Source organism: Heterodontus francisci, chromosome 34 (assembly GCF_036365525.1).
Source record: "Heterodontus francisci isolate sHetFra1 chromosome 34, sHetFra1.hap1, whole genome shotgun sequence".
NCBI lineage: Eukaryota > Metazoa > Chordata > Chondrichthyes > Heterodontiformes > Heterodontidae > Heterodontus > Heterodontus francisci.
Window position 1 is genome coordinate 37,659,854 of NC_090404.1, and position 26,782 is coordinate 37,686,635.

The 26,782-nt window shown below is 45.6% G+C and overlaps 1 protein-coding gene and 2 non-coding genes across 3 annotated transcripts in view; all 3 read right to left on the bottom strand.

Moving 5' to 3' along the window:
- The window catches only part of LOC137348833 (zinc finger protein 850-like), a gene marked incomplete at its 5' end in the record, with an annotated part of 277,096 nt that overhangs the window by 112,519 nt on the left and 137,795 nt on the right, over positions 1-26,782 (bottom strand). The gene's annotated exons all lie outside the window — the stretch shown is intronic.
- trnai-uau (transfer RNA isoleucine (anticodon UAU)) lies at positions 3,010-3,104 on the bottom strand. The gene is made up of 2 exons: positions 3,067-3,104; positions 3,010-3,045 (listed from the first exon to the last, which is right to left on the bottom strand). It is a non-coding gene; the product is annotated as a tRNA-Ile (tRNA).
- On the bottom strand, positions 7,981-8,075 carry trnai-uau (transfer RNA isoleucine (anticodon UAU)). The gene is made up of 2 exons: positions 8,038-8,075; positions 7,981-8,016 (listed from the first exon to the last, which is right to left on the bottom strand). It is a non-coding gene; the product is annotated as a tRNA-Ile (tRNA).

Sequence of the window (26,782 nt, forward strand, 5' to 3'; positions counted from 1 at the left end):
GACTTTTTTCCTGCCAACTGCTACAACAGGCCATAGATAGGATCGCAGAATGGACAGAATGGTGGCAGATAGAATTTTATCCTCACAAGTGTGAAGTGATGCATTTTGACAAAAGAATTAAGAAGAGGCAATGTAGACGTAATAGCATAGTTCTAAAGAGTGTGCTGGAACAGTGTGACCTGGGAGTGCTGGTGCATAGATCTTTGAAGTTGGCAAGATATACTGAGAGAATAGTTAGTAAAGCATAAGGAATCGTAGGCTTAATAAAAAGAAGTACTCAGCACAATTATGGTGAACCTTTATAAAGCTCTGGTTAGCCACAAATCTTTCCTGTTCTTGTCACCACATTTCAGGAACGATAAAGGTAGGGGAGGTCCTTAATGAATCCTTTGCTTCAGTATTCACTAGTGAGAGGGACCTTGTCGTTTGTGAGGACAGCGTGGAACAGGCTGATATGCTCGAACAGGTTGATGTTAAGCAGGAGGATGTGCTGGAAATTTTGAAAGACATGATGATAGATAAGTCCCCGGGGCCATAAGGGATATACCGAAGGTTATTACGGGAAGCGAGGGAAGAATTTGCCGCGGCTTTGGCGATGATTCAGTTTACTTCAGAGATACAGCACTGAAACAGGCCCTTCGGCCCATCGAGTCTGTGCCGACCATCAACCACCCATTGATACTAATCCTACACTAATCCCATATTCCTACCACATCCCCACCTGTCCCTATATTTCCCTATCACCTACCTATACTAGGGGCAACTTATAATGGCCAATTAACCTATCAACCTGCAAGTCTTTGGCATGTGGGAGGAAACCGGAGCACCCGGAGGAAACCCACGCAGACACAGGGAGAACTTTGACGATCTTTACGTCCTCACTGTCCACTGGAGTGGTACAAGATGATTGGAGGGTGGCAAATGTTATTCCCTTGTTCAAGAAAGGGAATAGGGATAACCCTGGGAATTACAGACCAGTCAGTCTTACGTTGGTGGTGGGCAAATTATTGGAGAGGATTCTGAGAGACAGGATTTATGATTATTTGTAAAAGCATAGTTTGATTAGAGATAACAAGCATGACTTTGTGAGGGGCAGGTCATGCCTCACAAGCCTTATTGAATTCTTTGAGGATGTGACAAAACACATTGATGAAGGAAGAGCAGTGGATGTGGTGTATATGGATTTTAGCACGGCGTTTGATAAGGTTCCCCATGGTAGACTCATTCAGAAAGTAAGGAGGCATGGGATACAGGGAAATTTGGCTGTCTGGATACAGAATTGGCTGGCCCATAGAAGACAGAGTGTGGTAGTATGTGGAAAGTATTCAGCCTGGAGCTCGGTGACCAGTGGTGTTCCGCAGGGATCTGTTCTGAGACTTCTGCTCTTTGTGATTTTTATAAATGACTTGGATGAGGAAGTGGAAGGTTGGGTTAGTAATTTTGCCGATGACACAAAGGTAGCTGGAGTTGTGGATAGTGTGAAGGGCTGTTGTAGGTTGCAACGGGACATTGCCAGGATGCAGAGCTGGGCTGAGAAGTGGCAGATGGAGTTCAACATGAAAAATTGTGAAGTGATTCATTTTGGAAGGTCGAATTTGAATGCAGAATACAGGCTTAAAGACAGGATTCTTGGCAGTGTGGAGGAACAGAGGGATCTTGGGGTCCATGTCCATAGATCCCTCAAAGGTGCCACCCAAGTTGATAGGTTTGTTAAGAAGGCATATGGTGTGTTGGCTTTCATTAACAGGGGGATTGAGTTTAAGAGCAGCGAGGTTATGCTGCAACTCTATAAAGCCCTGGTTAGACCACACTTGGAATATTGTGTTCAGTTCTGGTCGCCTCATTATAAGAAGGATGTGGAAGCTTCAGAGAGTTTGCAGAGGAGATTTACCAGGATGCTGCCTGGACTGGAGGGCATGTCTTATGCAGAAAGGTTTAGGGAGCTCGGGCTTTTCTCATTGGAGCGAAGAAGGATGAGAGGTGACTTGATAGAGGTGTATAAGATGATGAGAGGCATAGATAGAGTGGATAGCCAGAGACTTTTTCCCAGGGCAGAAAGGGCTATCACCAGGGGGCATAATTTTAAGGTGACAGGAGGAAGGTTTAGAGGAGATGTCAGAGGTAGGTTCTTTACACGGAGAGTGGTGGGTGCGTGGAATGCACTGCCAGCGGTGGTAGTAGAAGCAGATACATTAGGGACATTTAAGCAACTCTTGGATAGGTACATGGATGATGGTAGAATGAAGGGTATGGAGGTAGTTTGATCTTAGGGTAGGTTAAAGAGTCGGCACAACATCGTGGGCCGAAGGGCCTGTACTGTGCTGTACTGTTCTATGTTCTATGTTCTTTGATATGAGGGTCCTTGAGAGAGTTCAGAGAAGATTTAGCAGAAGGGTTCCAGGGATGGAGCATTTTAGTTACAAGGTTAGGTTTGCATCCGCAGTATTTTGCTTTTATTTTAGGTTGGCAGAGCTGGGGTTGTTCTCCTTAGAACAAAAGAGATTGAGGGGAGATTTAATAGCAGTGTACCAGATTATGACAGGCTTGGATAAGTTAGACAAGGAAAAATTGTTCCCATTAACAGACTGCACAAGGAGTAGTGACCACAATTTGCCAGTTCTGTGGAAAAAAAGGATGTGGGGGAGTATGAGGAAGCACTGTTTTTATATCTCAAGTGATAATGACCTGGAACTCGCTGCCCACAAGAGTGGTGGAAGCAGAAATTATCAATGCCTTCAGGAGGAATTCTGAGAAAAGCAGACTTGCAGGGCTATGGGCATCGAGCCTGACTGCGTTGCTCTGTGCAGAGATGGCATGGACCGAGTTGTCTCCTTCTCTGCTGGAAATAACTATGAAGTTTTGCAGTGTTCTCACCACACGTGGCTCCTGTTCCTTTGATGTCACATCACAGTTCTATTGTTCCCCTTCTTCTGGCCAGTTCAGACTAATGAATGACTGCTCTCTGCACTGGACAGCTGTTTCTCATTGCACCCCGTTTCTAAAAGTCTATGCTCCAGGTGAGGCTTGAACTCACAACCTCGGCATAGCTCATTAATTGTACTGCTGTATAAGTACCACGCGCTTACCGATTGCGCCACTGGAGCCACATTACTCTCTTTATAGTATGGCGAATTGTAGGCAAGTTAGCTGAACATCAGTCGTCTGGAAAATGTCCGAATCTATCACAAAGGAAGTATTAACAAGCACTTGGAAAATCATTGTCTGATCAAACAAAGTCAACATGTTTTTACCGAATGGAAATCTTGATTGACAGATTTATTCCAGAATTCTGAGGATGTAACTGAAAGGGCAGGAATGTAGTATAATTGGATTTCCAAAAGGCATTCGGTAAGATTAATACACTAGATAAAGGCTCATGGAATTGAAGTAATATATTAACATGCAAGGAGGACTTAGAGGTAAACAGACAGAAAGCAACGAGTAGGGAGAAATGGAGCATTTTCAAGATATCAGACTGCAACTCGTGGAGTGCCTCAAGGATCATTGCTGGGGCCAAAGCTTTGTCCAATACCGAGAATGTGGTGGAATCGGACTCGGTCCTGGGTTGAAGAGAAGATTGGTCTTTATCATCATTGATGCCAGCCTCGAGAGAATTCCATTAAATCCACGTGCTGTCAAGAGACGGGTGAAAGCACTGAATATAGAAAACATGATGGGTCCTGACACAATTCCAACTGTCATACTGAAGACCTGTGCTCTAGAACCAGCTGTGGCCTGAGAGACGCTGTTTCCGTATAATTGCAAAACGCACATCTTCCTGACAATGCGCAATTTGCCCAGCTATGTCCTGTCTACAAAAATCGGGAAAAGTCCAATCCGCCCATTAACGACCCCATCAGTCTACTCACAATCATCAGCAAAGTTGTGGAAGGTATCGTTGACAGTGCTATCAATAAACACTTACTCAGTAACACATCGTTGACCGATGCTCAGTTTGGGTTCCACCAGGGGCACGCAATTCCAGACTTAATTACAACCTTGACCAAACATGGAAAATAGAGCTGTTTCCAAGAGGTGACAGTGACTGAAATTGACATAAAAATAACATTAGACCTAGCATGGGATCAAGGAGCCCGAACTAAACTGGAGGCAATGGGAAAGAGGGGGAAAATGCTCCACGAGATGACGTCTTACCTAACACAAAGGTATGTCCCAGGGGGAGTGTTTGCTCGAGTGGTTGGGGGGGATTGAACTAAAATGGCAGGGGGATTGGAAACTTTGCAAGGAGTCAGAGGAAGGGGGAATCAAGGACAAGAACAAACGACATTAAGGGGAATAAGAAAAAGGGCGGCACAGTGGCGCAGTGGTTAGCACCGCAGCCTCACAGCTCCAGGGACCCGGGTTCGATTCCGGGTACTGCCTGTGTGGAGTTTGCAAGTTCTCCCTGTGTCTGCGTGGGTTTTCTCCGGGTGCTCCGGTTTCCTCCCACAAGCCAAAAGACTTGCAGGTTGATAGGTAAATTGGCCATTATAAAAAAAATTGTCACTAGTATAGGTAGGTGGTAGGGAAATATAGGGACAGGTGGGGATGTTTGGTAGGAATATGGGATTAGTATAAATGGGTGGTTGATGTTCGGCACAGACTCGGTGGGCCGAAGGGCCTGTTTCAGTGCTGTATCTCTAATCTAAAAAAAAAAAGTGATAGGCAGAGAAATCAAGGGCCTGAATCAAACAGGGCCACAGTGAAAAATAGTGGGAAGGAGACAAGCAACGTAAAAAAGACAAGCCTTAAGGCTTTGTGACTTAACGTGTGGAGTATTAACAATCTTCTTCTTTGGCCTCCTTGTCTCGGGAGACAATGGGTAAGCGCCTGGAGGTGGTTAGTGGTTTGTGGAACAGCGCCTGGAGTGGCGAAAAAGGCCAATTCGAGACTGACAGACTCTTCCACATGTGCTGCAGATAAAATTGGTTGTCGGGGCTGTTACGCAGTTGGCTCTCCCCTTGCACTTCTGACTTTTTTCCTGCCAACTGCTACAACAGGCCATAGATAGGATCGTAGAATGGACAGAATGGTGGCAGATAGAATTTTATCCTCACAAGTGTGAAGTGATGCATTTTGACAGAAGAATTAAGAAGAGGCAATGTAGACATAATAGCATAGTTCTAAAGAGTGTGCTGGAACAGAGTGACCTGGGAGTGCTGGTGCATAGATCTTTGAAGGTGGCAAGATATACTGAGAGAATAGTTAGTAAAGCATAAGGAATCTTAGGCTTAATAAAAAGAAGGATTCAGTACAATTATGGTGAACCTTTATAAAGCTCTGGTTAGCCACAACTCTGTCCTGTTCTTGTCACCACATTTCAGGAACGATAAAGGTAGGGGAGGTCCTTAATGAATCCTTTGCTTCAGTATTCACTAGTGAGAGGGACCTTGTCGTTTGTGAGGACAGCGTGGAACAGGCTGATATGCTCGAACAGGTTGATGTTAAGCAGGAGGATGTGCTGGAAATTTTGAAAGACATGATGATAGATAAGTCCCCGGGGCCATAAGGGATATACCCAAGGTTATTACGGGAAGCGAGGGAAGAATTTGCCACGGCTTTGGCGATGATTCAGTTTACTTCAGAGATACAGCACTGAAACAGGCCCTTCGGCCCATCGAGTCTGTGCCGACCATCAACCACTCATTTATACTAATCCTACACTAATCCCATATTCCTACCACATCCCCACCTGTCCCTATATTTCCCTATCACCTACCTATACTAGGGGCAATTTATAATGGCCTATTAACCTATCAACCTGCAAGTCTTTGGCATGTGGGAGGAAACCGGAGCACCCGGAGGAAACCCACGCAGACACAGGGAGAACTTTGACGATCTTTGCGTCCTCACTGTCCACTGGAGTGGTACAAGATGATTGGAGGGTGGCAAATGTTATTCCCTTGTTCAAGAAAGGGAATAGGGATAACCCTGGGAATTACAGACCAGTCAGTCTTACGTTGGTGGTGGGCAAATTATTGGAGAGGATTCTGAGAGACAGGATTTATGATTATTTGTAAAAGCATAGTTTGATTAGAGATAATAAGCATGATTTTGTGAGGGGCAGGTCATGCCTCACAAGCCTTATTGAATTCTTTGAGGATGTGACAAAACACATTGATGAAGGAAGAGCAGTGGATGTGGTGTATATGGATTTTAGCACGGCGTCTGATAGGGTTCCCCATGGTAGGCTCATTCAGAAAGTAAGGAGGCATGGGATACAGGGAAATTTGGCTGTCTGGATACAGAATTGGCTGGCCCATAGAAGACAGAGTGTGGTAGTAGGTGGAAAGTATTCAGCCTGGAGCTCGGTGACCAGTGGTGTTCCGCAGGGATCTGTTCTGAGACTTCTGCTCTTTGTGATTTTTATAAATGACTTGGATGAGGAAGTGGAAGGTTGGGTTAGTAATTTTGCCGATGACACAAAGGTTGCTGGAGTTGTGGATAGTGTGGAGGGCTGTTGTAGGTTGCAACGGGACATTGACAGGATGCAGAGCTGGGCTGAGAAGTGGCAGATGGAGTTCAACCTGGAAACGTGTGAAGTGATTCATTTTGGAAGGTCGAATTTGAATGCAGAATACAGGCTTAAAGACAGGATTCTTGGCAGTGTGGAGGAACAGAGGGATCTTGGGGTCCATGTCCATAGATCCCTCAAAGGTGCCACCCAAGTTGATAGGTTTGTTAAGAAGGCATATGGTGTGTTGGCTTTCATTAACAGGGGGATTGAGTTTAAGAGCAGCGAGGTTATGCTGCAACTCTATAAAGCCCTGGTTAGACCACACTTGTAATATTGTGTTCAGTTCTGGTCGCCTCATTATAAGAAGGATGTGGAAGCTTTAGAGAGTTTGCAGAGGAGATTTACCAGGATGCTGCCTGGACTGGAGGGCATGTCTTATGCAGAAAGGTTGAGGGAGCTCGGGCTTTTCTCATTGGAGCGAAGAAGGATGAGAGGTGACTTGATAGAGGTGTATAAGATGATGAGAGGCATAGATAGAGTGGATAGCCAGAGACTTTTTCCCAGGGCAGAAAGGGCTATCACCAGGGGGCATAATTTTAAGGTGACAGGAGGAAGGTTTAGAGGAGATGTCAGAGGTAGGTTCTTTACACGGAGAGTGGTGGGTGCGTGGAATGCACTGCCAGCGGTGGTAGTAGAAGCAGATACATTAGGGACATTTAAGCAACTCTTGGATAGGTACATGGATGATGGTAGAATGAAGGGTATGGAGGTAGTTTGATCTTAGGGTAGGTTAAAGAGTCGGCACAACATCGTGGGCCGAAGGGCCTGTACTGTGCTGTACTGTTCTATGTTCTATGTTCTTTGATATGAGGGTCCTTGAGAGAGTTCAGAGGAGATTTAGCAGAAGGGTTCCAGGGATGGAGCATTTTAGTTACAAGGTTAGGTTTGCATCCGCAGTATTTTGCTTTTATTTTAGGTTGGCAGAGCTGGGGTTGTTCTCCTTAGAACAAAAGAGATTGAGGGGAGATTTAATAGCAGTGTACCAGATTATGACAGGCTTGGATAAGTTAGACAAGGAAAAATTGTTCCCATTAACAGACTGCACAAGGAGTAGTGACCACAATTTGCCAGTTCTGTGGAAAAAAAGGATGTGGGGGAGTATGAGGAAGCACTGTTTTTATATCTCAAGTGATAATGACCTGGAACTCGCTGCCCACAAGAGTGGTGGAAGCAGAAATTATCAATGCCTTCAGGAGGAATTCTGAGAAAAGCAGACTTGCAGGGCTACGGGCATCGAGCCTGACTGCGTTGCTCTGTGCAGAGATGGCATGGACCGAGTTGTCTCCTTCTCTGCTGGAAATAACTATGAAGTTTTGCAGTGTTCTCACCACACGTGGCTCCTGTTCCTTTGATGTCACATCACAGTTCTATTGTTCCCCTTCTTCTGGCCAGTTCAGACTAATGAATGACTGCTCTGTGCACTGGACAGCTGTTTCTCATTGCACCCCGTTTCTAAAAGCCTATGCTCCAGGTGAGGCTTGAACTCACAACCTCGGCATAGCTCATTAATTGTACTGCTGTATAAGTACCACACGCTTACCGATTGCGCCACTGGAGCCACATTACTCTCTTTATAGTACGGCGAATTGTAGGCAAGTTAGCTGAACATCAGTCGTCTGGAAAATGCCCGAATCTATCACAAAGGAAGTATTAACAAGCACTTGGAAAATAATTGTCTGATCAAACAAAGTCAACATGTTTTTACCGAATGGAAATCTTGATTGACAGATTTATTCCAGAATTCTGAGGATGTAACTGAAAGGGCAGGAATGTAGTATAATTGGATTTCCAAAAGGCATTCGGTAAGATTAATACACTAGATAAAGGCTCATGGAATTGAAGTAATATTTTAACATGCAAGGAGGACTTAGAGGTTAACAGACAGAAAGCAACGAGTAGGGATAAATGGAGCATTTTCAAGATATCAGACTGCAACTCGTGGAGTGCCTCAAGGATCAGTGCTGGGGCCAAAGCTTTGTCCAATACGGAGAGTGTGGTGGAAGCGGATTTGGTCCTGGGTTGAAGAGAAGATTGGTCCTTATCATCATTGATGCCAGCCTCGAGAGAATTCCATTAAATCCACGTGCTGTCAAGAGACGGGTGAAAGCACTGAATATGGAAAACACGATGGGCCCTGACACAATTCCAACTGTCATACTGAAGACCTGTGCTCTAGAACCAGCTGTGGCCTGAGAAACGCTGTTTCAGTATAATTGCAAAACGCACATCTTCCTGACAATGCGCAATTTGCCCAGCTATGTCCTGTCTACAAAAATCGGGAAAAGTCCAATCCGCCCATTAACTACCCCATCAGTCTACTCACAATCATCAGCAAAGTTGTGGAAGGTATCGTTGACAGTGCTATCAATAACCACTTACTCAGTAACACATCGTTGACCGATGCTCAGTTTGGGTTCCCCCAGGGGCACGCAATTCCAGACTTAATTACAACCTTGACCAAACATGGAAAATAGAGCTGTTTCCAAGAGGTGACAGTGACTGAAATTGACATAAAAATAACATTAGACATAGCATGGGATCAAGGAGCCCGAACTAAACTGGAGGCAATGGGAAAGAGGGGGAAAATGCTCCACGAGATGACGTCTTACCTAACACAAAGGTATGTCCCAGGGGGAGTGTTTGCTCGAGTGGTTGGGGGGGATTGAACTGAAATGGCAGGGGGATTGGAAACTTTGCAAGGAGTCAGAGGAAGGGGGAATCAAGGACAAGAACAAAAGACATTAAGGGGAATACGAAAAGTGATAGGCAGAGAAATCAAGGGCCTGAATCAAACAGGGCCACAGTGAAAAATAGTGGGAAGGAGACAAGCAACGTAAAAAAGACAAGCCTTAAGGCTTTGTGACTTAACGTGTGGAGTATTAACAATCTTCTTCTTTGGCCTCCTTGTCTCGGGAGACAATGGGTAAGCGCCTGGAGGTGGTTAGTGGTTTGTGGAACAGCGCCTGGAGTGGCGAAAAAGGCCAATTCGAGAGTGACAGACTCTTCCACACGTGCTGCAGATAAAATTGGTTGTCGGGGCTGTTACGCAGTTGGCTCTCCCCTTGCACTTCTGACTTTTTTCCTGCCAACTGCTACAACAGGCCATAGATAGGATCGTAGAATGGACAGAATGGTGGCAGATAGAATTTTATCCTCACAAGTGTGAAGTGATGCATTTTGACAGAAGAATTAAGAAGAGGCAATGTAGACATAATAGCATAGTTCTAAAGAGTGTGCTGGAACAGAGTGACCTGGGAGTGCTGGTGCATAGATCTTTGAAGGTGGCAAGATATACTGAGATAATAGTTAGTAAAGCATAAGGAAACTTAGGCTTAATAAAAAGAAGTACTCAGTACAATTATGGTGAACCTTTATAAAGCTCTGGTTAGCCACAAATCTTTCCTGTTCTTGTCACCACATTTCAGGAACGATAAAGGTAGGGGAGGTCCTTAATGAATCCTTTGCTTCAGTATTCACGAGTGAGAGGGACCTTGTCGTTTGTGAGGACAGCGTGGAACAGGCTGATATGCTCGAACAGGTTGATGTTAAGCAGGAGGATGTGCTGGAAATTTTGAAAGACATGATGATAGATAAGTCCCCGGGGCCATAAGGGATATACCCAAGGTTATTACGGGAAGCGAGGGAAGAATTTGCCGCGGCTTTGGCGATGATTCAGTTTACTTCAGAGATACAGCACTGAAACAGGCCCTTCGGCCCATCGAGTCTGTGCCGACCATCAACCACCCATTTATACTAATCCTACACTAATCCCATATTCCTACCACATCCCCACCTGTCTCTATATTTCCCTATCACCTACCTATACTAGGGGCAACTTATAATGGCCAATTAACCTATCAACCTGCAAGTCTTTGGCATGTGGGAGGAAACCGGAGCACCCGGAGGAAACCCACGCAGACACAGGGAGAACTTTGACGATCTTTGCGTCCTCACTGTCCACTGGAGTGGTACAAGATGATTGGAGGGTGGCAAATGTTATTCCCTTGTTCAAGAAAGGGAATAGGGATAACCCTGGGAATTACAGACCAGTCAGTCTTACGTTGGTGGTGGGCAAATTATTGGAGAGGATTCTGAGAGACAGGATTTATGATTATTTGTAAAAGCATAGTTTGATTAGAGATAATAAGCATGACTTTGTGAGGGGCAGGTCATGCCTCACAAGCCTTATTGAATTCTTTGAGGATGTGACAAAACACATTGATGAAGGAAGAGCAGTGGATGTGGTGTATATGGATTTTAGCACGGCGTTTGATAAGGTTCCCCATGGTAGGCTCATTCAGAAAGTAAGGAGGCATGGGATACAGGGAAATTTGGCTGTCTGGATACAGAATTGGCTGGCCCATAGAAGACAGAGTGTGGTAGTAGGTGGAAAGTATTCAGCCTGGAGCTCGGTGACCAGTGGTGTTCCGCAGGGATCTGTTCTGAGACTTCTGCTCTTTGTGATTTTTATAAATGACTTGGATGAGGAAGTGGAAGGTTGGGTTAGTAGTTTTGCCGATGACACAAAGGTTGCTGGAGTTGTGGATAGTGTGGAGGGCTGTTGTAGGTTGCAACGGGACATTGCCAGGATGCAGAGCTGGGCTGAGAAGTGGCAGATGGAGTTCAACATGGAAAAGTGTGAAGTGATTCATTTTGGAAGGTCGAATTTGAATGCAGAATACAGGCTTAAAGACAGGATTCTTGGCAGTGTGGAGGAACAGAGGGATCTTGGGGTCCATGTCCATAGATCCCTCAAAGGTGACACTTAAGTTGATAGGTTTGTTAAGAAGGCATATGGTGTGTTGGCTTTCATTAACAGGGAGATTGAGTTTAAGAGCAGCGAGGTTATGCTGCAACTCTATAAAGCCCTGGTTAGACCACACTTGGAATATTATGTTCAATTCTGGTCGCCTCATTATAAGAAGGATGTGGAAGCTTTGGAGAGTTTGCAAAGGAGATTTACCAGGATGCTGTCTGGACTGGAGGGCATGTCTTATGCAGAAAGGTTGAGGGAGCTCGGGCTTTTCTCATTGGAGCGAAGAAGGATGAGAGGTGACTTGATAGCGGTGTATAAGATGATGAGAGGCACAGATAGAGTGGATAGCCAGAGACTTTTTCCCAGGGCAGAAAGGGCTATCACCAGGGGGCATAATGTTAAGGTGACAGGAGGAAGGTTTAGAGGAGATGTCAGAGGTAGGTTCTTTACACGGAGAGTGGTGGGTGCGTGGAATGCACTGCCAGCGGTGGTAGTAGAAGCAGATACATTAGGGACATTTAAGCAACTCTTGGATAGGTACATGGATGATAGTAGAATGAAGGGTATGTAGGTAGTTTGATCTTAGAGTAGGTTAAAGAGTCGGCACAACATCGTGGGCCGAAGGGCCTGTACTGTGCTGTACTGTTCTATGTTCTATGTTCTTTGATATGAGGGTCCTTGAGAGAGTTCAGAGGAGATTTAGCAGAAGGGTTCCAGGGATGGAGCATTTTAGTTACAAGGTTAGGTTAGCATCCGCAGTATTTCACTTTTATTTTAGGTTGGCAGAGCTGGGGTTGTTCTCCTTCGAACAAAAGAGATTGAGGGAAGATTTAATAGCAGTGTACCAGATTATGACAGGCTTGGATAAGTTAGACAAGGAAAAATTGTTCCCATTAACAGACTGCACAAGGAGTAGTGACCACAATTTGCCAGTTCTGTGGAAAAAAAGGATGTGGGGGAGTATGAGGAAGCACTGTTTTTATATCTCAAGTGATAATGACCTGAAACTCGCTGCCCACAAGAGTGGTGGAAGCAGAAACTATCAATGCCTTCAGGAGGAATTCTGAGAAAAGCAGACTTGCAGGGCTACGGGCATCGAGCCTGACTGCGTTGCTCTGTGCAGAGATGGCATGGACCGAGTTGTCTCCTTCTCTGCTGGAAGGAACTATGAAGTTTTGCAGTGTTCTCACCACACGTGGCTCCTGTTCCTTTGATGTCACCTCACAGTGATATTGTTCCCCTTCTTCTGTCCAGTTCAGACGAACGAATGACTGCTTTCTGCACTGTCCAGCTGTTTCTCATTGCACCCCGTTTCCAAAAGCCTTTGCTTCAGGTGAGGTTCGAACTCACAACCTCAACATAGCTCATGAATTGTCTTGTTGTCTAAGTCCCACGCGCTAACCAATTGCACCACAGGATGCACATTGCTTCTTATTTAGTGTGGCGAATTACAGGCAAGTTAGCCGAACATCAGTCGTCTGGAAAATGTCCGAATCCATCATGAAAGAAGTGTTCACAAGCACTGGGAAAATCATTGTCTGATCAAACGAAGTCAACATGTTTTTACCGAATGGAAATCTTGATTGACAGATTTATTCCAGAATTCTGAGGATGGAACTGAAAGGGCAGGAATGTAGTCTAATTGGATTTCCAAAAGGCATTCGGTAAGATATCATCGAAGATTAATACACTAGATAAAGGCTCATGAAATTGAAGTAATATATTAACATGCAAGGAGGACTTAGAGGTTAAAAGACAGAAAGCAACGAGTAGGGATAAATGGAACATTTTCAAGATATCAGACTGCAACTCGTGGAGTGCCTCAAGGATCAGTGCTGGGGCCAAAGCTTTGTCAAATACCAAGAGTGTGGTGGAAGCGGATTCGGTCCTCGAGATGATGTCTTACCTAACACAAAGGTATGTCCCAGTGGGAGTGTTTGCTCGAGTGGTTGGGGGGATTGAACTAAAATGGCATGGGGATGGGAAACTTTGCAAGATGTCAGAGGAAGGGGGAATCAAGGACAAGAACAAAAGACATTAAGGGGAATAAGAAAAGTGAAAGGAAGAGAAATCAAGGGCCTGAATCAAACAGGGCCACAGTGAAAAATAGTGGGAAGGAGACAAGCAACGTAAAAAAGACAAGCCTTAAGGCTTTGTGACTTTACGTGTGGAGTATTAACAATCTTCTTCTTTGGCCTCCTTGTCTTGGGAGACAATGGGTAAGCGCCTGGAGGTGGTCAGTGGTTTGTGGAACAGCGCCTGGAGTGGCGAATGTGGCCAATTCGAGAGTGACAGACTCTTCCACATGTGCTGCAGATAAAATTGGTTGTCGGGGCTGTTACTCAGTTGGCTCTCCCCTTGCACTTCTGACATTTTTCCTGCCAACTGCTAAGTCTCTTTGACTCGCCACACGTTAGCCCCGCCTTTATGGCTGCCCACCAGCTCTGGGGATCACTGACAACTGACTCCCACGACTTGTGATCCATTTCACAGGGCTTCATGTCGCGTTTGCAGACGTGTTTAAAGCGGAGACATGGACTATTGGTGGGTCTGATACCAGTGACGAGCTCACTGGACAATGTGTCATTGTGGATCCTGCCATCTTCCATGCAGCTCACATGGCCAAGCCATCTCAAGTGCCACTGGCTCAGTAGGGTGTATAAGTTGGGGTTGTTGGCCGCCTCGAAGACTTCTGTGTTAGTGATCCGATCCAGCCTCTTGATGCCACGGATTCTACGGAGGCAGCGAAGATGGAATGAATTGAAACATCGCTCTTGGCTGACATACGTTGTCCAGGCCTCGTTGCCATCGAGCAAGGTACTGAGGATACAGGCTTGATACACTCGGAACTTTGTATTCCGAGTCAGTGCGCCATTTTCCCACACTCTATTGGCCAGTCTGGACATAGCAGTGGAAGCCTTTCCCATGCGCTTGTTGATTTCTGCATCGAGAGACAGGTTACTGGTGAGAGTTGAGCCCAGGCAGCTGAACTCTTGAACCTCTTCCAGAGCGTGGTCGCCAATATAGATGGATGGAGCATTTCTGACGTCCTGTCCCAAGATGTTCGTTTTCTTGAGGCTGATGGTTCGGCCAAATTCGTTGCAGGCAGCCGAAAACCTGTTGATGATACTCTGCAGACACTCTCCAGTGTGAGATGTTAATGCAGCATCGTCAGCAAAGAGGAGTTCTCTGATGAGTACTTTCCGTACTTTGGTCTTCGCTCTTAGACGGGAAAGGTTGAACAACATGCCCCCTGATCTTGTGTGGAGGAAAATTCCTTCTTCTGAAGGCTTCAACACAGCAGGGAGAAGAAGATCCCAAACAGTGTGGGTGCGAGAAAACAGTCCTGTTTCACGCCACTCAGGATAGGAAAGGGGTCTGATGAGGCACCGCGATGCTGAATTGTGCCTTTCATATTGTCATGGAATGAGGTGATGATACTTAGTAGCTTTGGTGGACATCCGATCTTTTCTCGTAGTCTGAAGAGACCATGTCTGCTGACGAGGTCAAAGGCTTTGGTGAGATCAATGAAAGCAACGTAGAGGGGCATCTGTTCACCGCCTTTCTCCTGCAGCTGACGACGGGAGAACAGCATGTCAGTGGTGGATCTCTCTGCTCGAAAGCCACACTGTGCCTCAGGGTAGACACGCTCGGCCAGCTTCTGGAGCCTGTTTGAAGGGACTCGAGCGAAGACTTTTCCCACTATCCTGAGCAGGGATATTCGATGGTAGTTGTTGCAGTCACTGCGGTCACCTTTGTTCTTATAGAGGGTGATGAAATTGGCATTGCGCATATCCTGTGGTACTGCTCCCTCGTCCCAACACAGGCAAAGCATTTCGTCGAGTGCTGAGAGTATAGCAGGCTTAGCACTCTTGATTATTTCAGGGGCAATGCCATCCTTCCCAGGGGCTTTTCCACTGGCTAGAGAATCAATGGCATCAGTTCCGATTTTGTTGGATGTACGTCCAGCTCATCCATGACTGGCAGAGACTGGGCTGCATTGAGGGCGGTCTGAGTGACAACATTTTCCCTGGAGTGCAGTTCTAGGTAGTGCACCACCCACAGGTCCACTTGCTTGCGTTGGTCAGTGATTGTGTCCCCAATTTAGATTTGAGGTGGGCGATCTTCTTGATGGTTGGCCCAGAAGCTCTCTTAATGCCATCATACATATCTCTGATGATTCCGGTGTCAGAGGAAAGCTGAATATGGCTGCATAGGTGTTGCCAGTAGTCATTTGCTCAGTGCCTAGCTGTTCTTTGTGCAGCGTTTCTGGCTGCATTATGTGCGACGGATGTCAGCTCGATGGGGGCTTTCTTATAGTTCAATAGTGCATTGCACTTCGCGGCTGTGACAGGCTACAGCTCTTCAAACTGAGATTGAAACCAGTCTGCATTCTGCTTCACACGTTTTCCATAGGTGGTCTAAGCTGACTCATAGATTGTGTCTCTGATGTGGACCCACTTGGTGTCTGCATCCCCTGTGGGAGTGTTTTGAAGGGCTTTTTCAAGTGAATTCAGAAATTTATGCAACAGCTGTGGATAAGAAATTCTGCTCGTGTTGATGTGCGAGTGGCTCTTCTGCTTGGAGTGTTGCAGCTCCTTTGGTTTGAGTCTAACCTTGCTGCACACCAGGGAGTGGTCGGTAATAGCAATAAAGTGGATGAATTAATTGCACAAATGGATGTAAATGGGTATGATATAGTTGGGATTACGGAGACACCGCTGCAGGCTGACCAGAGATGGGAAACGAACATCCAGGGTTATTTGAAATAAAAACAAAAAATGCTGGAAATACTCAGCATCTGTGGAGAGAGAAGCAGAGTTAACGTTTCAGGTCAGTGACCCTTCTTCAGAACTGGCAAATATTAGAAATGTATAAGGTTAAAAGCAAGTAAAGTGTGGGTGGGGCAAGAGATAACAAGGAGAAGGTGTAGATCAGACAAGGTCACGGAATAGCTGACCAGAAGGTCATGGAGCAAAGATATGTTAATGGTGTGTTGAAAGACAAAGCATTCGTACAGAAAGGGTGTTAACGGACTGAAAATTGAACAACCGCAAGTGCCAACATGAAAAAAACAGTGGGTAAGCAAACTGAACAAACTAATGTATGGCAGATGAAGTATAATGTGAATAAATGTGAGGTTATCCACTTTGGTAGCAAAAACAGGAAGGCAGGTTATTATCTGAATGCCGATAAACAGAGAGAGGAGAATATGCAACGAGACCTGGGTGTTCTCGTACACCAGTCACTAAATGTAAGCATGCAGGTGCGACAGGTGTTTAAATAAAGGCAAATGTTATGTTGGCCTTCATTGCGATAGGATTCGAGTACAGGAGCATGAATGTCTTGCTGCAATTATCCAGCGCCTTGGTGAGGCCACACCTGGGATACTGTGTAGTTTTGGTCTCCTTATCTGAGGTAGGATGTTCTTGTTATAGAGGTAGCGCAACAAAGGTGTACCAGACTGAATTTTGGGATGGCGAGACTGGCATGTGAGAGATTGAATTGGTTAGGATTATATTCACTGGAGTTCAGAAGAGTGAAGGGGTGGGGATGTGGTGGGGTGGGGTGTGGGGGCTGGATCTCATAGAAACCTATAAATTTCTAATAGGCCTTGACAGGGTAGATGCAGGAAGGATGTTCCCGATGGTGGGGGAGTCCAGAACCAGGGGTCATAGTCTAAGGATACGGGGTCAACCATTGCTCAGTGATGCTCAATTTGGGTTCTGCCAGGGCCAATCAGCTCCTGACCTCATTACAGCCTCGGTTCAAACATGGACAAAAGAGCTGAACTCAAGAGGTGAGGTGAGAGTGACTGCCCTTGACATCAAGGCAGCATTTGGCCGAGTATGGCATCAAGGAGCCATAGCAAAACAAGGTCAATGGGAATCAGGGGGAACATCCTCTGCTGGCTGGAGTCATATCTAGCGCAAAGGAAGATGCTTGTGGTTGTTGGAGGTCAATCATCTGAGCTCCAGGACATCACTGCAGGAGTTCCTCAGGGTAGTGTCCTAGGCCCAACCATCTTCAGCTGCTTCATCAATGGCCTTCCTTCAATCATAAGGTCAGAAGTGTGGATGTTCACGGATATTCAGCACCATTCGTGACTCCTCAGATACTGAAGCAGTCCGTGTAGAAATGCAGCAAGACCTGGACAATATCCAGGCTTGGGCTGATAAGTGGCAAGTAACATTCCCGCCATACAAGTGCCAGGCAATGGCCATCTCCAACAAGAGATAATCTAACCATCTTCCCTTGACATTCAACAGCATACCCATCGCAGAATCCCCAACTCTCAACATCCTAGGGGTTACCATTGACCAGAAACTGAACTGGAGTAGCCATATAAATATCGTGGCTGCAAGAGCAGGTCAGAGGCTCGGAATCCTGAGGCGAGTAACGCACCTCCTGACTCCCCAAAGCCTGTCCACCATCGACAAGGCACAAGTCAGGAGTGGGATGGAATACTCTCCACTTGCCTGGATGGGTGCAACTCCAACAACACTCAAGAAGCTCGACACCATCCAGGACAAAGCAGCCCACTTGATTGGCATCCCATCTACAAACATTCACACCTTTCCTGAGTTGACTGCTCGCTTTGCTCGTTGGAAATGTTCAAATGTCTCAGTATCAATCAGAGATCGTGGATTTGTCGTAAACTGAACAAAAGGCAAAAAATGGGTGAGAAATAAACAAACAAATCAGCCTGTTGAAGGGGAAGAAATGGGAAAAGCAGCTAATATTAAAAGGCGTGGGCCAGCTTCACTGATGTTCGAGTGGCGTGGGCTTAATGCATTCACTCTCGTGTTCTTGGTTCCATTCCTGGTCAGAAAGTAATCAGTTCTGTTACTGCTATGACAACTCTCACAAATGTGACTGGCATTAAAAAAAACAGCAAATGGTTCGCAACTCTGCCGGTCAAAGAGTTATCCAGCAGAAAAACACGCCCTTTGGCCAATTGTGTCTGTGCTGGGAATGAAGCACCGAATTATTCTAATCCCATTTTTCAGCACTTGGTCCATATCCTTGTATTCTATGCCATTTCAAGTGCTCATCGAAGTACTTGGTAAATGTTGTGAGGGTTCCTGCCTCTGCCAATCCTTCAGGTGGTGTTGTCCAAATTCCAACCGCCCTCTGAGTGAACTTTTTCCCTCAAATCCATTCTAAAACTCCTGCCCCCTACCTTAAATCTATGCCCCCTGGTTATTGACCCCTCCGCTAAGGTAAAAGTTTCTTCCTATCTAATCTATCAAAGCCCCTCATACTTTTATATACATCAATCATGTCCCCCTTCAGTCTTCTCTGCTCGAAGGAAAATAACCCGAGCCATTTCAGTCTCTCTTCACAGCTGAAATGCTCCAGGTCAGGCAACATCGTCGTGAATCTCCTCAGCACCCTCTCCAGGTCAATCACATCCTTTCTATAGTGTGCTGCCCAGAGTACTGTGCACAGTACTCCAGCTGTGGCCTAACCAGCGTTTGATACAGCTCCATCATAACCTCCCTGCTCTTCTATTCTATGCCTCGGCTGATAAAAGCAATTATCCCATATGCCTGCCTAACCACCTCATCTACCAGTGCTGCTGCTTTTAGTGATCTGTAGACAAGTACACCAAGGTCCCTCTGACGTTCTGTATTTCTTAGGGTCCTACCATCCATTGTATATTCCCTTGCCTTGTTAGTCCTCCCAAAATGCATCACCTCACACTTATCAGGATTAAATTCCATTTGCCACTGCTCTGCCCATCTTACCAGCCCATCCATATCGTCCTGCAATCTAAGGCATTCCTCCTCACTATTTATGACGCCACCAACTTTCGTGTCATCTGCGAACTTAGTGATCACACCTCCTATGTTCATGTCTAAATCATTAATGTACACTCCAAACAGCAAGGGTCCCAGCAGTGATCCCTGCTGTACACCACTGGTCACAGGCTTCCACTCACAAAAACAACCCTCGACGACCACCCTCTGCCTCCTGCCACTAAGCCAATTGTGGATCCACTTTGCCAAATTTCCCTGCATCCCATGGGCCTTTACCTTCTTAACCAATCTCCCATGCGGGACCTTATCAAAAGACTTACTAAAGTCCATTTGACTACATCAACTGGTTTACCCACATCTACACATCTAGTCACCACCTCAAAGAATTCAATCAGGTTAGTTAGACACGATCACCCACCCACCCCCCCACCCCTCCCCCTTACAAAGACATGTTGACTATCTCTGATTAATCCCTGCCTCTCCAAGTGGAGATTAATCCTGTCCCTCAGAATTTCTTCCAATAGTTGCCCAACCACTGATGTTAGACTCAGCAGTCTGTCATTACCTGGTTTATCCCTGCTACCCTTCTTGAATAAAGGTACCACATTTGCTGTCCTCCAATCCTCTGGTATGTCTCCTGTGGCCTGAGAGGATCTGGAAACTTGTGTCAGAGCTCCTGCTATCACCTCCCTTGCCTCACATCATAGCCTGGGATACATCTCATCTTGGCCTGGGGATTTATCAAATTTTAAGCCAGCTAAAACAGCTAATAATTCCTCCCTTTCAATGTTAATATGTTCAAGTATATCACAATCTCCCTCCCTGAGCTCTACACCAACATCATCGTTCTCCATAGTGAACACAGATGAAAAGTAATCATTTAAAACCTCACCTATACGCTCCGGCTCCACATACAGATTGCCACTTTGGCCCCTATTGGGCCCCTGTTTCGCCTGTTGATTCTATCCCCTGGAATATTGAGCTGCCAGTCCTGCCCCTCCCTCAATCATGTCTCTGTGATATTAATAATATCATAATCCAATGTGAAATCTGCGCCCTCAATTCATCTGCCTTACTGGTAAGATTCCTTTCATTAAAATAGATGCAATCCAGCCTTGCATTTTTCACTTGTGCCTTAACAATATTTGCTCTGCCTTCCACACTGACTCAGTTTGTCTTTTATATTTGGCTGTGAATCACCCCCTACTGTACCTCCACTCGGTATCCCATCCCCCTGCCAAATTACGTTAGCATCCAGCAACCAACCCCACGCCCACACTCCGCTCCCCACTCCCCGTCCCGCGCCCCCAACAGCACTAGCAAACCTCTCAGCAAGAGTTTGGTCCCGTTACATTTCAGGTGTAACTCATGCAACTTGTATGCCAGAAACAGACCCAGTGATCCCTCCTGCACCATCTCCTCAGCCACGCATTCATTTGCTCTATCCTCCTATTCCTATACTCACTAGCGCGTGGCACCAGGAGTAATACAGAGAATACAACATTTGAGGTCCTGCATTTCAATCTTCTACCTAGCTCCCTAAATTCTTGTTGCAGGACCTCATCCCTCTTTCTGCCTATGTCGTTGTGTACCACGACCTCTGAATGTTCACCCTCCCCCTTCAGAATCTCGTGCAGCGATACTTGACCAGAACACCAGGGAGGCAACATACCATCCTGGAGACCGTTTCCCGCCACAGAAACGCCTATCTGTACACCTCACGATAGAATCCCCTCTCACTATAGCTCTTCCACTACTTTTCCTGCCCTGCTGTGCAGCTGAGTCACCTGCGGTATCTGTTGAGAGAGCAAAACAAAATTAAAAGTCCAAGTCGTGATTGTGCAGCAGAGCTGAAGAAGTCAGAGATGTAACTGGTCGATAACAGTTAAAGAGACAGGTCTTGGGAAGGAAAGGGGAACATGTTAGAATACAGAGTGATGTACTGATGAAAGTGAGGAAGAGGCCAGGAAAATATGGGTGGCAGGCAATGGGGCAGATATTTCTGCCTGCTGCTCAACCTGCACAAATATCATTCCTGATCAACAAATCACAACTGCTCTGTCAACGAATCATGCTGGACCGAATGGCCTCCTTCTGTACTATACCTTTCTGCAATTGAATGTTCCTTAACAAGCACTGCTGCTGCCTTCACAGTCATTCTACCATCTTACAACCCATTGGAGCCAAATACACATTGAAAACCAGTGAGAAATTATGCAGAGTTTGAAATATAAGCAAGGGGTAAAAGATTGGAAGGAGAGTGTTTCTCAATGTCCTCCATCTTTCATTCCCACTCCCTTCTTTCCAGGGAAAGCTGGACTTCATGAATCTGGTGTGTTCACATGAAGCAGCTAATTCACCTGGGAGCTGGGGGAACAGAGAGAGCTGGAGAAAAAGCAATGATAGAAGAAGAAGGAGATCCCACATGAAACTGGCAGAATTTGATGTGTGTCAGTTGTTTCTATTGATGTATGATGGCAATGTGTTGCTTTGCACATTTCACAGGAGTCGCATTGATGAGGTTGCTGCAGCTTGGAAATTGAAACTTGTACATCTGTAGCTTTATGCTCTTGTTCACACATTCGGTGCTGTCATTGCCTGAACAAATCTTTTGTGTTCCAGCTAAACATTCGATTGTTTTAATGAGAAAACAGTCTGTGGTGAAAGTGGCCTGAAATGAAGAAATAGCAAAAGCAGCGTGGAGCAGCTAACTTGCAGTGAAGTCTGGCAGATTCCCTGGTGGTCTCGTAGTGAGAATTCGGTGCTTTTTCCACTGCAGACCATGCACAAATGGTCTCCTGCGCTTTGTGTAATGCTGCACATGCGCAGCTTCACACTTGCCGGGGCTAATTGGAGCATGCACAGGAAAACATCACCAGGTGCTCGCTTGCCCCAATTAACTGCTCTGTCCCGCTCCACTGGCCCCGCTCTCTCCTCTGCCACTCTCTCCAGACTTCAACGCTTTCGCCCCCTCTTCCCTGGCCAATTGTTCCCCACTCACGCCTCCCCAAAGCACTCTCCGGCCGCTCGTTCCTCACTTCCACCCAACACCCCACACGCTCCCCCTCCCCCCTCACCCCACCACCACGCACCTCTCAAGCCGTCATCTGTCGGTCATGCTGCTTTTCTCCTCTCGCTCCGACATCTGCCCGTCAGCCCTCACAGTCTGCCTTACTTGTTTAGGCAGTGCGGTGAGGATCAGTCGAATGTGCGAGTGAGTGACCGAGAAGAGAGAAGTGGCACGACCTGGAGTTAGGGGATAGAAGGAGGCCGGGGTGTGAGCGGCCATGGAGGGGGGTGGTGGTGGTGGAGGAAGCGGGGAGCGAGCGGCTGGAGAACGGGGTGTGAAGAGGGGGGGGGGGTGGTGGAGCAAGGAGCAGTATAATACCAGAGTTCTTTCTTTGTCAAACAAAATCAAAACAGTTGAGCAGGAGGCATCCAGTTATTTTTATTCTCCTCTTTTGGTAAGTTCAGAGTCACCGATCACAGCCCTCTTCACTGCTGAGCTGCTTCACATTGCTGCCAGTCTGAAAAATCTGTGCTCCAGGTGAGGTTAAAACTCACATCTCAGCATAGCCCGCTAACTGCACTACTGTATAAGTACCACGCGCTAACCAATTGCACCACTGGACCCACGGTTGTTTGCTCATTCTCTGGGGGACTGCAGGTCAGTCAGCCGAACATCAGTCATCAGGAAAATGTTCTCATCTATCATTAAGTAAGTCTTAACAAGCACTGAGAAAATCATAGTCTGATCAAACAAAGTCAACATGATTTTACGAAAGGGAAAACTCTTTTGACAAATTTATTAAAGAATTCTGAGCATGTAATGAAAGGGTAGATAAAGGGGAACCAGGAAATATAGTATAATTGGATTTCCAAAAGACATTCAGTAGGATGCCACAGAAGTTTAATACACCAGATAAAAGCTCATGTAATTATTAGCATGCAGAGAGGACATAGAGGACTTTGAGGTTAAAGGACAGAAAGCAAAGAGTAGGGATAAATGGAGCATTTTCACGTTAGCAGGCCGTGATGAGTGGAGTGCCTCAAGGATCAGTGCTGGGGCCTCAGCTATTTCCAATACCGAGAGTGTGGTGGAAGCATATTCAGTCCTGGGTTGAAGAGAGAATTGTTCCTCACCATCATCGATGCCAGTCTTTAGACAATTCAATTAAATCCACGTGATATCAAGAGACGGGCGAAGGCACTGGATACAGAAACGTCTATGGGCCCTGACAAAATCCCAGCTGTCATACTGAAGACATGTGCTCTGTAACTAGCCGTGTCCTTAGACAAGCTGTTCCAGTGCAGCTACAAAACAGAAAATTTGGAAAATTGCCCAAGTATGCCCTGTCCACAAAAATCGGGAGAAATCCAATCCGGCCAATTACTGCCCCATTTGTCTACTCTCAATCATCAGCAAAGTGATGGAAGGTGGCGTTGACAGTGCTATGAAGTGCACTTGCTCAGTAACAACTTGCTGACCGATAATCAGTTTGGGTTCCACCAGGGGCACTCAGTTTCAGACCTCAAAACCACCTTGATCCAAACATGGAAAATATAGCTATGTGCAAGAAAATAATGTATCCACGCTGTCACTGGGCCTTTAATTCCATCCAGGTTAGTTTTGCCAGGAAGTCGATTATGTGGTATTTCATCAGATGTCTTTTTGAAGTCCATATGCACAATATCAACCACACTACCGCTGCCCTCATCAACTTTCTCCGTTACTTCAACAAAGAACACACTTCGTGAGAAAAGCACCAACTGCCATAAGATCGAAATTAGGTTTACTGTGTAAGCATGTAAATGCGTGGAGTGTGGTAAATAAGGTTGGTGAGTTCCAAGTTTCAGAGGCCCAAGTGGAAATATGATGTGGCGATCACGGAAACCTGACTCAAAATGGACAGAACTGGGTCCCAAATGTACTTTGATACAAGGAGTGCAGAAAATATATGATAGGAAAGAAAGGAGGAAGGGGAGCACTATTAATTAAGGAGAACGTTACAGTGCTGGGGACTGAGGATGTCAAAGAGGGGACAAGGAAAGAATGGGTTCCGAAGAAGGGTCACTGACCCGAAACGTTAACTCTGCTTCTGTTTTCACAGATGCTGCCAGACCTGCTGAGTGATTCCAGCATTTCTTGTTTTTATTTCAGATTTCCAGCATCTGCAGTATTTTGTTTTTATATTAAGGAAAGAATGTATTTGGTTAGAGCTAAAAAAAAAACAATCGAGTCACATTTCGATTGCTGGGTGAATTCCAGAGACCACCAGCTAATCGGAAAGCTATCGAGGAACAAATATACAGAGAGGTGCAAGAATTATAGAATAGCAATAATGGGGGATTTAATGTATCCTAATATAGATTGGGATATTACTCGTATAAGGGACTGAGAAATCACTCAACAGCTCTTGTTACATCTAAGGAGTGAGAAACAAGTCAATCTTCCAAGTCGATGATCATTCATTAGAGCTGGAGAAGTCTGAGAGTTGGAAAAAGAACTGCGACAGAGCTAGGGGAGTGATAGAAAACAAGCAAAGGGCTGTGAAAAGTTGCAAGACAGAGTGATATACTGACTGAAGAGATGCTGGTGCAAGACAAAATGTGAGTGATAATGGGATAGGTTTTTCTGCCTGCTGTTCAAACTGGCAGAAATGTTGTTCCTTATCAACCAATCGGAACTGCTCGGTCAAATAAGCACGCTGGGCCGAATGGCCTCTTTCTGTGCAGTACATTTTTATAATTATATGTTTCTCAACACTACTGCTATTGCCTTTCACAGTCATTCTGCCATCTTGCAACCATTACAGCCAAATACACTTTCCTGTCTTGTTACTTTGCCTTCTGACATTATGACTCGAAGGAAATTCAGAGAGAAGTTTTCTTGTCATTTCTATCAGCAGATTTGGAACCAGACCTGCTGAATGACATTTTAAATGGTGCCAACCCTTTACTGCAGCTCAGCTCATCAAAAGATTTACTGTTGTCATCGGCCTGTTCGGTATCTTCTTGCACTACATCTGCTGAACAACATTAGTTTCTGGTAGCTCCACTTTCTTCTCTGGAGGAGCAGAGGGAACTGGAGGAAAAGCAGTGACAGAAAGGCTTTGGGATTCCAGTGGTCGTGAAAGGCTCTATATAAATGCAAGGCTTTATTTTTCTAAATCAATGCCCCCTGGTTATTGATCTCTCTGATCATGGAAACAGGTCCTCACTACCCACTCTATCCAGGTCCCTCATAACTTTCTGCACCTCCATTAAATCTCCCCTTAGCTTCCTCTGTTTCAAGGAAAACAAATCCAGCCTTACACCATCTTTCCACATAGCTCATCTGGATGTAAATGAGGTTCAGGATGAGTTTCCCAGATTTTCTCCCTGAATCTGATGAATCCGATCATGGTCATTGGAATCCTTTTAGACGTGGATCCGATGTTATTTGTCCCCCAGGAAGTGACCATTCTCATTCTGTTACTCTGAGCAGTTTCTTTTTGTACAAATGCTGCACTGGAACTTCCCACTTTTAAAGTATTATCATTCACTGCACATTAGGCTTCATCTACAAACTTGTCTCTAACATGACCAGTGATTCAGAGGACATTTTTCACTTGTAAACCAGGAATTATGATATTCACAACAGCGTGCTGGAGAAAGACACAGTTTGAGCGCGGATGACAGTGGTGGAGGAATGGAGAGCTGGGGTTTTCCCGTGAAAGCAGCTGTAAAATTTAAAACAATCACACTGAACATGGGGCTCTAACCCCTGAGCAGGAGATTAAGAGTCTCATGCTCTACTGACTAAGGTAACTAGGCAACCCACGGTGGTGTTGTCATTTTTCTGTGTTCCGAGATGTAAAAGGAAATTGATCAACAAAAGCTCAAGGATGCAACACATTCCACTCAATCATCAATAACATCATTCCCATCTTCCACTTCTTAGCCGCACCTCCTTCCAAAGATTGCGATCCATTTTATTGAGGAATTGTTTTGGGGTTTATTATTTACCTACTTTGTGTCATCATTTTGATATGAGATTCTCTTCAGTATCCACCAGAAATTGAACTGCAAACCGAACAGACAAACACGAAAAGCACAAATTGCATGGTGCTCTTTTTCAGATGCAGAACAGTCAGCTTTTAAATAACATGAACACATTTTACATGGGAACGATTTCGAAAGTTGTTACTTTTGTTTGTGACTCATTCACTCCTGAGTTTGTGCTCAGAGTATGGGAAGGTTTGGCCCAGACTGTAGTGTCCTGTGTCCCACGGATGTACAGTAAACCCTCTGATTGGTTTGTTGTTTTGTGTTGGCAGGGGGTGATTGGAGAGTGTTGGGGTGGAATATTGCTGCTGGTCCCGGTCTCACTCACTGTGGAGCTGGGAAAGAGTGAATAATTGATGTATTTGTTTCCATGTGTGACATGCAGCTTAGACTTGCTGTTATTAACCGAGGCAACACAGAATAATCCTTTCATAATCTCCCACAAATTTGAACAGAAATCAACAGTAATGTTCCACTTTGAGGATGACTTTCTGCACTGTCAGTGGTGGAAACGAAAGTGAGTGAAAGACGCTGTGGACAGCTTGAGTGTACAGAACTGTACAGAGGAAAAGCAAACGTAACAGGTCTGTGACATAATGCAATTTGATAACATGTATTGACGAATGTGTATCACTCAACCTTTCCTAGTATTGCATGGAATGTGTTTTGATAAGGTTTCAATGTGGTTTTGAACTGGGG